Source organism: Pinus tabuliformis, chromosome 4_2 (genome assembly GCF_031772625.1).
Source record: "Pinus tabuliformis cultivar Carrire ecotype Pingquan chromosome 4_2, CPIR1, whole genome shotgun sequence".
Lineage (NCBI taxonomy): Eukaryota > Viridiplantae > Streptophyta > Pinopsida > Pinales > Pinaceae > Pinus > Pinus tabuliformis.
Window position 1 is genome coordinate 609,510,459 of NC_142304.1, and position 9,188 is coordinate 609,519,646.

At 36.1% G+C, this 9,188-nt stretch overlaps 1 pseudogene; it reads left to right on the plus strand.

Annotated features, from left to right (window-relative positions):
• Positions 1 to 6,803: 6,803 nt before the first annotated feature.
• On the plus strand, positions 6,804 to 7,768 carry LOC149170773 (uncharacterized; annotated as a pseudogene).
• Positions 7,769 to 9,188: the final 1,420 nt, after the last annotated feature.

A 9,188-nucleotide genomic window follows, 5' to 3' on the forward strand; every position in this document is an offset into this window, starting at 1 on the left:
ATTTGGATTTTGTATCATTGTACTGTGATATAAGCATCCAATTGAATTGTCATTTTCCTCTTTTCACCTTAAATGTTTGCAAATATGCCTCTTTTCACCTTAAGCTATTTAACAAAAAAGGATTTACCATTTACATTCATATTCTATCGAACACTACTTGGAAATATATAAATAACTACTGATTATATTCAAATATTAATTAAATTTATACTCTAGGTAGAGGAATCATGGTAGAGCATGGCGCCTTTCGCCAATATAACCAACCATGTATAATTTTCTTGTCACCTAGAAAAAAAAAATCATCATCTCTGTCAGTAATATAGTGAAACAAAATTTAAACCCTGAAATATAAACACAAGTAACCATATTAGCTATCCTAGAGACCACCCACTTCACATCTCATGGTGAAAAAATGCATTTTACAAGCACAGTTTTATGATTCTCGAGTTGAATAGAGATGACTTCCAAGGGCTCCATCCCTTTGAGGTTTTTTGAAACAACATAATCAACTTGCCCACATTATTAAATGTCACAATTTATTAACTGAAGCCTCTTATTTACACGAGTAAGCCTCTTGTGTTTGATGCTAAGTAGTTTGTCATATATCACCCATGCAAAACTTATAGAATGGGGATCGCTAGTACCAAATCCTTTCAAATTTGCATGGCCCCAATAATCTTGGTGATATGTTACATGATACCAAGCTGACACCCTGGCACTTTGCTTATCATCAGAGCTAGTTGCAGTGTTCTAGTAATCATCATAGCAGTTTTCAAACCACCCCTTATAGTGTTCTGAGAGACCTTACTGCATACATGATGGTTTCCTTTAAATCTCTATGCTTCCTATTACCATGAAATATAGACAAATTTATGATGTTACGACTAATAATCTCTGCAACCCATAATAATCCGTCAATGATGCCAACTTACAGTAATACCATTTTTTGTGCACTAGAGCTTCACTGAGGTAAATTTCAAATCCCTCCACCTCCAAATCATTGTCATATGCCTTCCAAACAAATTACTTTGTGAATGAGCTTATACAAAGAGTATGTGACACTAGGTCTATGATGCTTGTACACATTTTGATTAATATGTTGGTTTATCCTCTTTCTCCATGAAATCAAGAAATTCTTTTTGGTGTAAATTGGCAAGAACCTGCGCAGGTATCCTAGTTTTCGGAAAATCAACTGCTTTTGAAAATAGCTCGGTTAACTGTAGACAACTTGCACTCTAAGCCATACTCGGCTCTTGGTTAGAAAATGTAGTATGAGAATTGGCTATCATTCCCAAGCTATCATTCATCATATAGTTCACAAAGGACTCTTGAACCTACTGCATCATCAAACAAAATCATATAAGATAATGCACAGAGAAGTGCTAGTGTTTAAGCTTAAACAAGTATAAGAAAGAAATATAGGTAATCTACTCCAATGAAGGCCCACAATTTCTTTCCGTAGAAACATTGGATTAATTAAAGTGAACATGGATAAATAAAAAGATCATAATCACAAAGTAAGTATGTTAATGATCTAGAAAAGCATGCTAATATTCTCCTCTGAACAGTTCAGAACATGAATCCAACCAATGTACAAATAGTGCAAGGATTCATATATTTTAATGAGATGGAGTCAAAGGGGTTAGTAGCAGACTGTCTAATAATATCTCAGTGAAAATTTCCTAAAGCATCCCAAATTCTAGTAAAAAAAGAATAATAAAATCTAAGGGGATGCTTGCAAGACAAAATTCAACACGGAATATTATTGGTAAATGTTTGAAAAGCAGTGTAGTAAGCATTCTTAATTTTAATTTTTTCTGGGAACATTGTTCTAATAAGTTTTCTCAAAATTTGGTGAAATTTTAGAAGATTTGTTGGAATTGCAAATATTAGTGATTGATATTGCACAGTCCAAGTTTAAGGGGATTTCTAAAAAACTTGAACCCATTTATACATTCCAAAATTAAATTCCAACAATAAAAGGTTGCAATTTCACCAACAATTACATGGCTGGATTCTAGTAATAGCAACAATTACAAATCCCAAAAATAGCATGTTTAAACTTATCTCTTTGGAAAGTTGATTTAAAAGCATGTACTGCAATGCTATGTATTTGTTAGATAATGGAAAATGACAATTCATAGAAACAAAATTAACTTTCCGTCTCCAGTCATCATGAAACGTATTCATAATGATCCTGAATAAAAATATGTCTAACATACTAATCTACTGTTGCTTTCGATAAAATGACAAGCACTCTAAGCTCCCTTGATTCTTTTGATTCTTTTACATGGACAAGCATTTGATGTAGTTGCTAGCTTCAACAACGAAAAAGGCATAGTGATCTTTATTTTTGAAGGAACATATATATCATAGAGCCAAAGGGCAATCACAAAAGATTCCCTTCGCCATATAATCAAGGAGATCTAGCATATCCACTATAACTCTGATCTTAAGAAGAGTAGTGATTTGTATAAACATTTACATATACTTCCATTCACTTTGAATCTAACCCACAAAAAATGCCAGTTCATCAAGGAAAGCCGAAATGAGCAATATCAAATTCAAGTAGTGTAACGATTATTTTTGGTAGATTTTTACCTTTATGACGATGTGGTACACAGATAAGGATAAAACTTTAATATGTAATGCTAGTGTTCAAGCTTAAACAAGTATAAGGAAGCAATATAGGTAATGTGTCTCCAATGAAGGCCCACAATTTCTTTTCATATAAACAATTGCTTAATTAAAGTTAATGTGGATAAATAAAAAGATCATAATCACAAAGTAAGTATGTTAATATTCCAGAAAAGTGTGCTAATATTCTCCTCTGAATAGTTCAGAACATGAAGCCAACCAATGTACAAAACACTTTTCTAATCAGTTTTCTCAAAATTTGGTGAAATTTTAGAAGATTTGTTGGAATTGTAAATATCAGTGATTGAGATTGCACAATCCAGATTTAAGGGGATTTTTCAGAAAGTTGAACCCATTTATACGTTCAAAAATGCAATTCCAACAATAAAATATTGCAATTTCACCAACAATTACATGGTTGAATTCTAGTAATAGTTGCAATTACAAATCCAAAAAATGACATGCTTAAATTATCTCTTTGAAAATTTGATTTAAAAGCATGTACTGCAATGCTCTATATCCATTGGATAATGGAAAATGACAATTCATAGAAACAAAACTAATTTTCCATCTTCATTCATCATATTACATAATCATAATTATCCTGAATGAAAATATGTCTAACATACTAATCTACTGCCACTTCTGGTAAAATGACAAGCACCTTAAGCTCCTTTGATTCTTTTACATAGACAAGAATTCGATGTAGTTGCTAGCTTGAACAGATAAAAAGCAATAGTGATCTTTATTTTTGGAAGAACATAGATATCTTAGAGGCACAGGACAGTCACAAAAGATTCTTTGCGCCATATAGGCAAGGAGAGTTAGCATATCCACTGTGACTCTGATCTTAAGAGAAGTAGTGACTTTTATAAACATTTACATATACTTCCATTCACTTTTAATCTAACCCACAAAAAATTCCAGCTTATTAAGGAAAGCTGAAATGAACAATATCAAATTCAAGTAGTGTAATGATTATTTTCGATAGATTTGTACCTTTATGATGATGTGGTACACAGATAAGGAGAAAATTTTTCCTCATATTCTTTGGGATTACCCTGCAGATTTTGAAGAAAATGTTCAATTGAAAAATATTGCAGGGGCACACCATGAGCTTCTCTTGTGCGAGCAAGATCATCCATTATCCATCCTTTCAAAGGACCCATCTTGAACCCGTGCCCAGAGTGTCCATAGGCGATTAAAATAAAGGAATTGGATATTGTTGACATCTCGGTCTTGGTCAATGGAAAGAAATTCAGTTCCCGGAGTATCCATAGGTGATTAAAATTGGATGTTGTTGACATCTTAGCCTTTGTTAATGGCAAGAAATTCCCATCTTCTTCTAATAAAGAATAAGACATTGGTTGGCCAGCCCGTCCATCCATCTGTTGAAGAGAGTGGTTTTTCCTCCTCTGATAGTGAATGGAAGGAAAATCCTCCAGCAGCTTACCTTAATAACCATTCCCGAAATGACTAGATACATTTTCATTATTATAATAAAAAACATAATAAATTAACGATCATCCTTTGCATTTAGATAACAGAACTTGAATCCATCTCTAGATTCTCTTTTTCAACATGCAAGAATAGGAATATTTTGAAAGGTAGAAAAGGGTAATGGGAGATTGCGCTCAGATTAGGGCATCGACCGAACCACCCTCTATTCGGGAAACAACCCCCTGTATGCCGGTGTTGGCCTTTAAGCGTTGGTGTTCCAAATGAAACCAAACTTTTTCGCCTAGTTCAAAATGCAGAGTGGATCAGTGTGCATAAGGGCACTACTTATATCGTTGTTGGGACAATTGAAGGGCTTCAGATATGTTGGCATGACGTCAAGCTAATGAGTGAAGAAAAGAGAGGCCAAAGGACTGCTCATGTTGCTGATGGTCTGCGCCATAAAAACTCTAAAAACCATCTTCAACTGAATATAATTCTACCTTTTCTCTCCATGTTTTGTTTGCCTAGAACTTGATTTGGGGGCAAAGATTCAATCGCTAGAACTTCAGATGGCCTGACCTTTGGTCTATATATCTCGAGCTGCGCCTGATCTCGGATGCTTTGCAATGAGAACGGGCGAATTCGACCATGAAATTATCTGAGTAGTTAGACATATTGGTACATGGTGCGGTGTCGTGTACGGTGTAGAGAACAGACATAATAGCCAAGGAAATTTCGAAGAAGAGCATGCGGACAATGAAATTCTTGCCCACGCAACTATAGATGACCTTTAGCTTCAACAGTTTCGCAACAGTGCTGCAATCGTGGAGGCGGTTATGAGCTTCTCCTCTGAGGGCAATATCAACCATTATCCATCCTATCAAAGGACCCATCTTGAGCTCGTGGCCAGAGGATTCAGAGGCGATTAAAATAGGGGACTTGGATGTTGTTGACATCTGAGTCTTTGTCAATGCCAGGAAATCAATGATGAAATCCTCATCACGGAACATATGTATATTGAATACATGCAAGCCTTGACGACAACAGGGCTTTCTGACATAACCCTTCCTCTGAAACTTTCAGCCAACCAAGGGCTTACCTTTTGCCTCAATGCATCTAGATCAGGGATCAAGGCCCTCTTTTCTAGGTCACATGGGTTGAATTGATACCTTGAGAAATCCGGGGTATTCTAAGGAGGGTGTCCCATAGAGGTAAGGGTCATTGTAATAGGAAAAGGTGGGGAATCCATTCTCTAGCAAAAAGCTCTGAAAGCTCTGAAAACCTTCTTCAATTGAATAGAATTCGACCTTCTCTCTCCATCTCTTGTTTGCCCATATCTTGATTTGGGGCGAAGACTTGATCCTTAGACCTCTGGATGGCCTGACCTTAGGTCCATATATCACGATCTCGGATGCTTTGCAATGAGAACAGGCGAAATCGACCATGAAATTATCTAAGCACTCAGACATATTGGTACATGGCGCAATGTCGGCATAGAGAACAAATACAACAGCTAGGGTAATTGCGAAGAAAAGCACATAGCATAGGTGTTGCTAAACATTAGATGAAGAGCCCAGGCAGTTGTAGATGACCTCCAACTTTAATAGTTTTGCAGTCATAGAGGCTATTGAACTTTCACCCACAGGGGTAGTTAACTGCAAAGAACTATTTGGAAAAGATGCATGAGAGTCGTTTATGCGGTTGGAAAATGGTTTGTGTGGTTGACAAATGGTTTGAGTAGCAACTACCATTCAATTTAAATCAAGGGATAATTATAACTCAATCGTCTAACAAAAAATTCAAAGATAAAGATTATGACACGAAGGCAGCTAAAATAGTTCTTTTAGAAGAATGCCTTACAACATAAAAATAAAAATTCCACTGCCCTAAATAAGTAGGGTTATTGACCTAATAAATTAAAATATAAAATTATAACAATTTGATCGAAATAAAGCATCAAATCATAATAAGCCATATTCGAAACCCACCCTCCTCAAAAGTTAATCAGCATCTTTTCTGTTTGTTATAATAAGTGAAATTATTATAAGTTTCAAAAGGACTATCTAGTCTGTTTCTGGTAAGAGATTATATATGTTAAAAAAAGGATTATATATGTTAAAATAAAATAAAATTAGTAAGTGTGAAATTATACATAACTTTTCGAGCTAGATTCGAAATACACCCTCTTGTGAAAAGTTCATAAGGAAGCTGTTCCGGTTGTTATAATAATCGAAATTTATATATAATTTGTGAACACTAACGGAGCGATTTCCTGCCCATCAACTCACAAGTAACAAAATGAACATTACAAACGGTGGAGTAAATTACCTCGTTTTCGTCAGGCCACGATACTGTACGGCGAAGCCATCCTGCAAATCACATGTGTCTAACAACTTTAAATATTGTACAGTGAAGCCATCCACAAATCACCATTCCCCAGATCTTCATAGAAGCTATACCGTTGGATCGGTGCGAGATTTATTAAGTGATTCACGACAAGCTGACCACAACTACATACATTACAACATTAAAAAATGAACAGCTTTACCGGAAGTAGACACTTCGGAAATATTTTATCTAGGTGGATATGGTGGTCGGCCGGAGTCATACCAGCCGTCTCCAAACACACAGAATTTGAACCAATAAACTAATATAAATATATGTCTGGCGATGCTTGTACCATAGAAAGTCGAAACGCTCTATATATAGCCATTCCTGCTCTCGCCTACTATCGTATCAGGAGAGACAGCTCTTCGCAGCAGACAAACTATCATCATCCTCTACTCCTTGCAACATCATTGTGTTCCGTGTGTTCGGATCGCCGGGCCTTCTCTCCGTCATGACTCAGGCGCTGCTCAGGAAACGAGACCGTGAGCTCCAGGCTCTGCCGGAATCCATAGACGTCCAGGAGAAGAAACGCTTTCAGGGCGGAGAAACAGACCGGTTTCTTCATCTACTGCAATTAGATCAAACTTTAGCAGAAGACGACGAAGAAGATGAATTCTCTCCCAGTGAGGAGCTCGTAAAAGGAGTCATGAGAAGCCTGCAGGAAGAGATTGCCGTGACATGTTCCACTTCTTATCCTTTCCCTAACTCTGGATTTAATTCTGCGGCCACTAATATTTCTAGCAACCAGATTGAAGGCCCAACCGGAGATACAGACTCGAACGTTGATCTATGTTATCTCCTGGAGGCTTCAAAGTTCAGACGATGATCTCGGTATTCCTCCGAGCACCGCTGGTGACATCACCGAAGAATACTGTCAATCTTCAGAGGAAACATCCGATGGTTTGCCGGGGAATCCGAATCTTAAATCCCTTTGTGAAAAATGGCACTTCGAGGACAACTTCCAAAACTATCAACAGTTTGAATTCTACGATCATGCCTGGGATGAGGCGCACCATGAAGATCATCTGAACAGAGATTTCGTCATCCAGATCGTGTTATTTGGTGGGGAATTCTTTTCTGTTGCTTGAAGCCTATAAACTGCCGGTGGCTTGTAATGAATGCAAGCTTTCTTTTATTTCTGTATTGTCGGAGTTTCAATCTGGTGCGTACCAGAAATACGTGTAGGATACAAAAATCATATTTAGCTATTAAAATTTGTTTCTTATTTTTTGTGCAAATTGCACAACACAGTTTTTGTACTCATTCTTACAAATTTGGTATCTGACATAGTGAATACAATTTCAATGCCTTTCAGATTAATTTAAACTATGGTATAATTTATCCCAAATTCGTTCTCGTCGATTTCACCGGAAAAAATGAATTTAAATATGATATTCGTCCAGAAAAAATTAAGCCCATCATTTCAATTTAGCTCTGTGAAAAAATTGCTAGCACTTCTTACCAATCCCCATTTTCAGTTATTTCATTGCCATCGATCTGCTGATAGCTCTGGCCTTATGCTTTAAGCTATGAATCAATTGTCTTAATTAAGACGAATATGATCGATATATTTGAAGAGGTCGAAAACAAACATCTGGTATAATGTTCTTTCAAGATTCAACACTTTACAGCATACTGTGACATTGCAATGGCCTTAACCTCTCTTTATGTTAAACCAAGGAAAAACAGCTGATAGATGCCAAATCTGTCTTACTTTTAAAATAGAAATGAGCCACATCTTGCCTTACCTTTTATTACATGCGCCCGATCTTGCCTTACCTTTTTTAATACATCAGTGATGGTCAATGTAATGACCAGAGACTAAGTTATTATGGTCCTACATCAGTGATGGTCAATGTAATGACCAGAGACTAACTTATTATGGTGCTCCAGTATCGATGAATTCATTGATTCTCCGCTGGCCGTCTCTAGAATGTCTGTAGTCAAGGTTTCTTATTTCTTGCGACTCTGCAGGTCTTGGTTGACCGAGGGCATTTTGATTTTCAATCGCCAGTGTATCTTCACTTTTTCAGTTTTAACAGATTCAGAAAACGTAAACACACCTCTTCTAACCTGAATTGATATCGCGGACTGTGTACAACGCTGGGTATGTGGAACTTCTAGGCCCAGCAAACCCTGCAAACCAACTTTGATTATATCTTATTACTCAAAGAAATCATGGAATGGAAACCAAAAAATGCGCAAACACGAAGTCTAATGTTTTTTTCATTTATTAATGATTTATTCAATTATTTACAATTTCAGTTTAGGTTAATTTTAGATTATTCTATAAGTTTTAAGTGAAATGTTTTTCTACATTATTAAACATAAAATGATATTAAAAATAAAAAAATACAAATGTAATGGAATGAAATGGAATTGAATTATATATATATATGTAAGTGGTTAAAATAAGATAATTACTCCATAGAGAGTGAGTTAACTCACTGATTGCATGATTGAGTGTTGAGTCAAGTGTGTGCGATTGCATGTCAAGGTATTTTAGGCATTTAGCTAGTCGGAAAAGTTTAAATACCCTTTACCGGGTTCTTTGTAATCATCATGTTTTATGTGATTAATAGAAGAGGGGCACATCATGTTTTATGTATGAATTGTGTTTTGTCTCCTCAATCTTTTTCAACAAATTCGCATCAGAGCGAGATACAAGAAATACAAAAAAACAGATTTGCAATAAATTGTGTGAGAAGAGTAAAAGAGCCTGC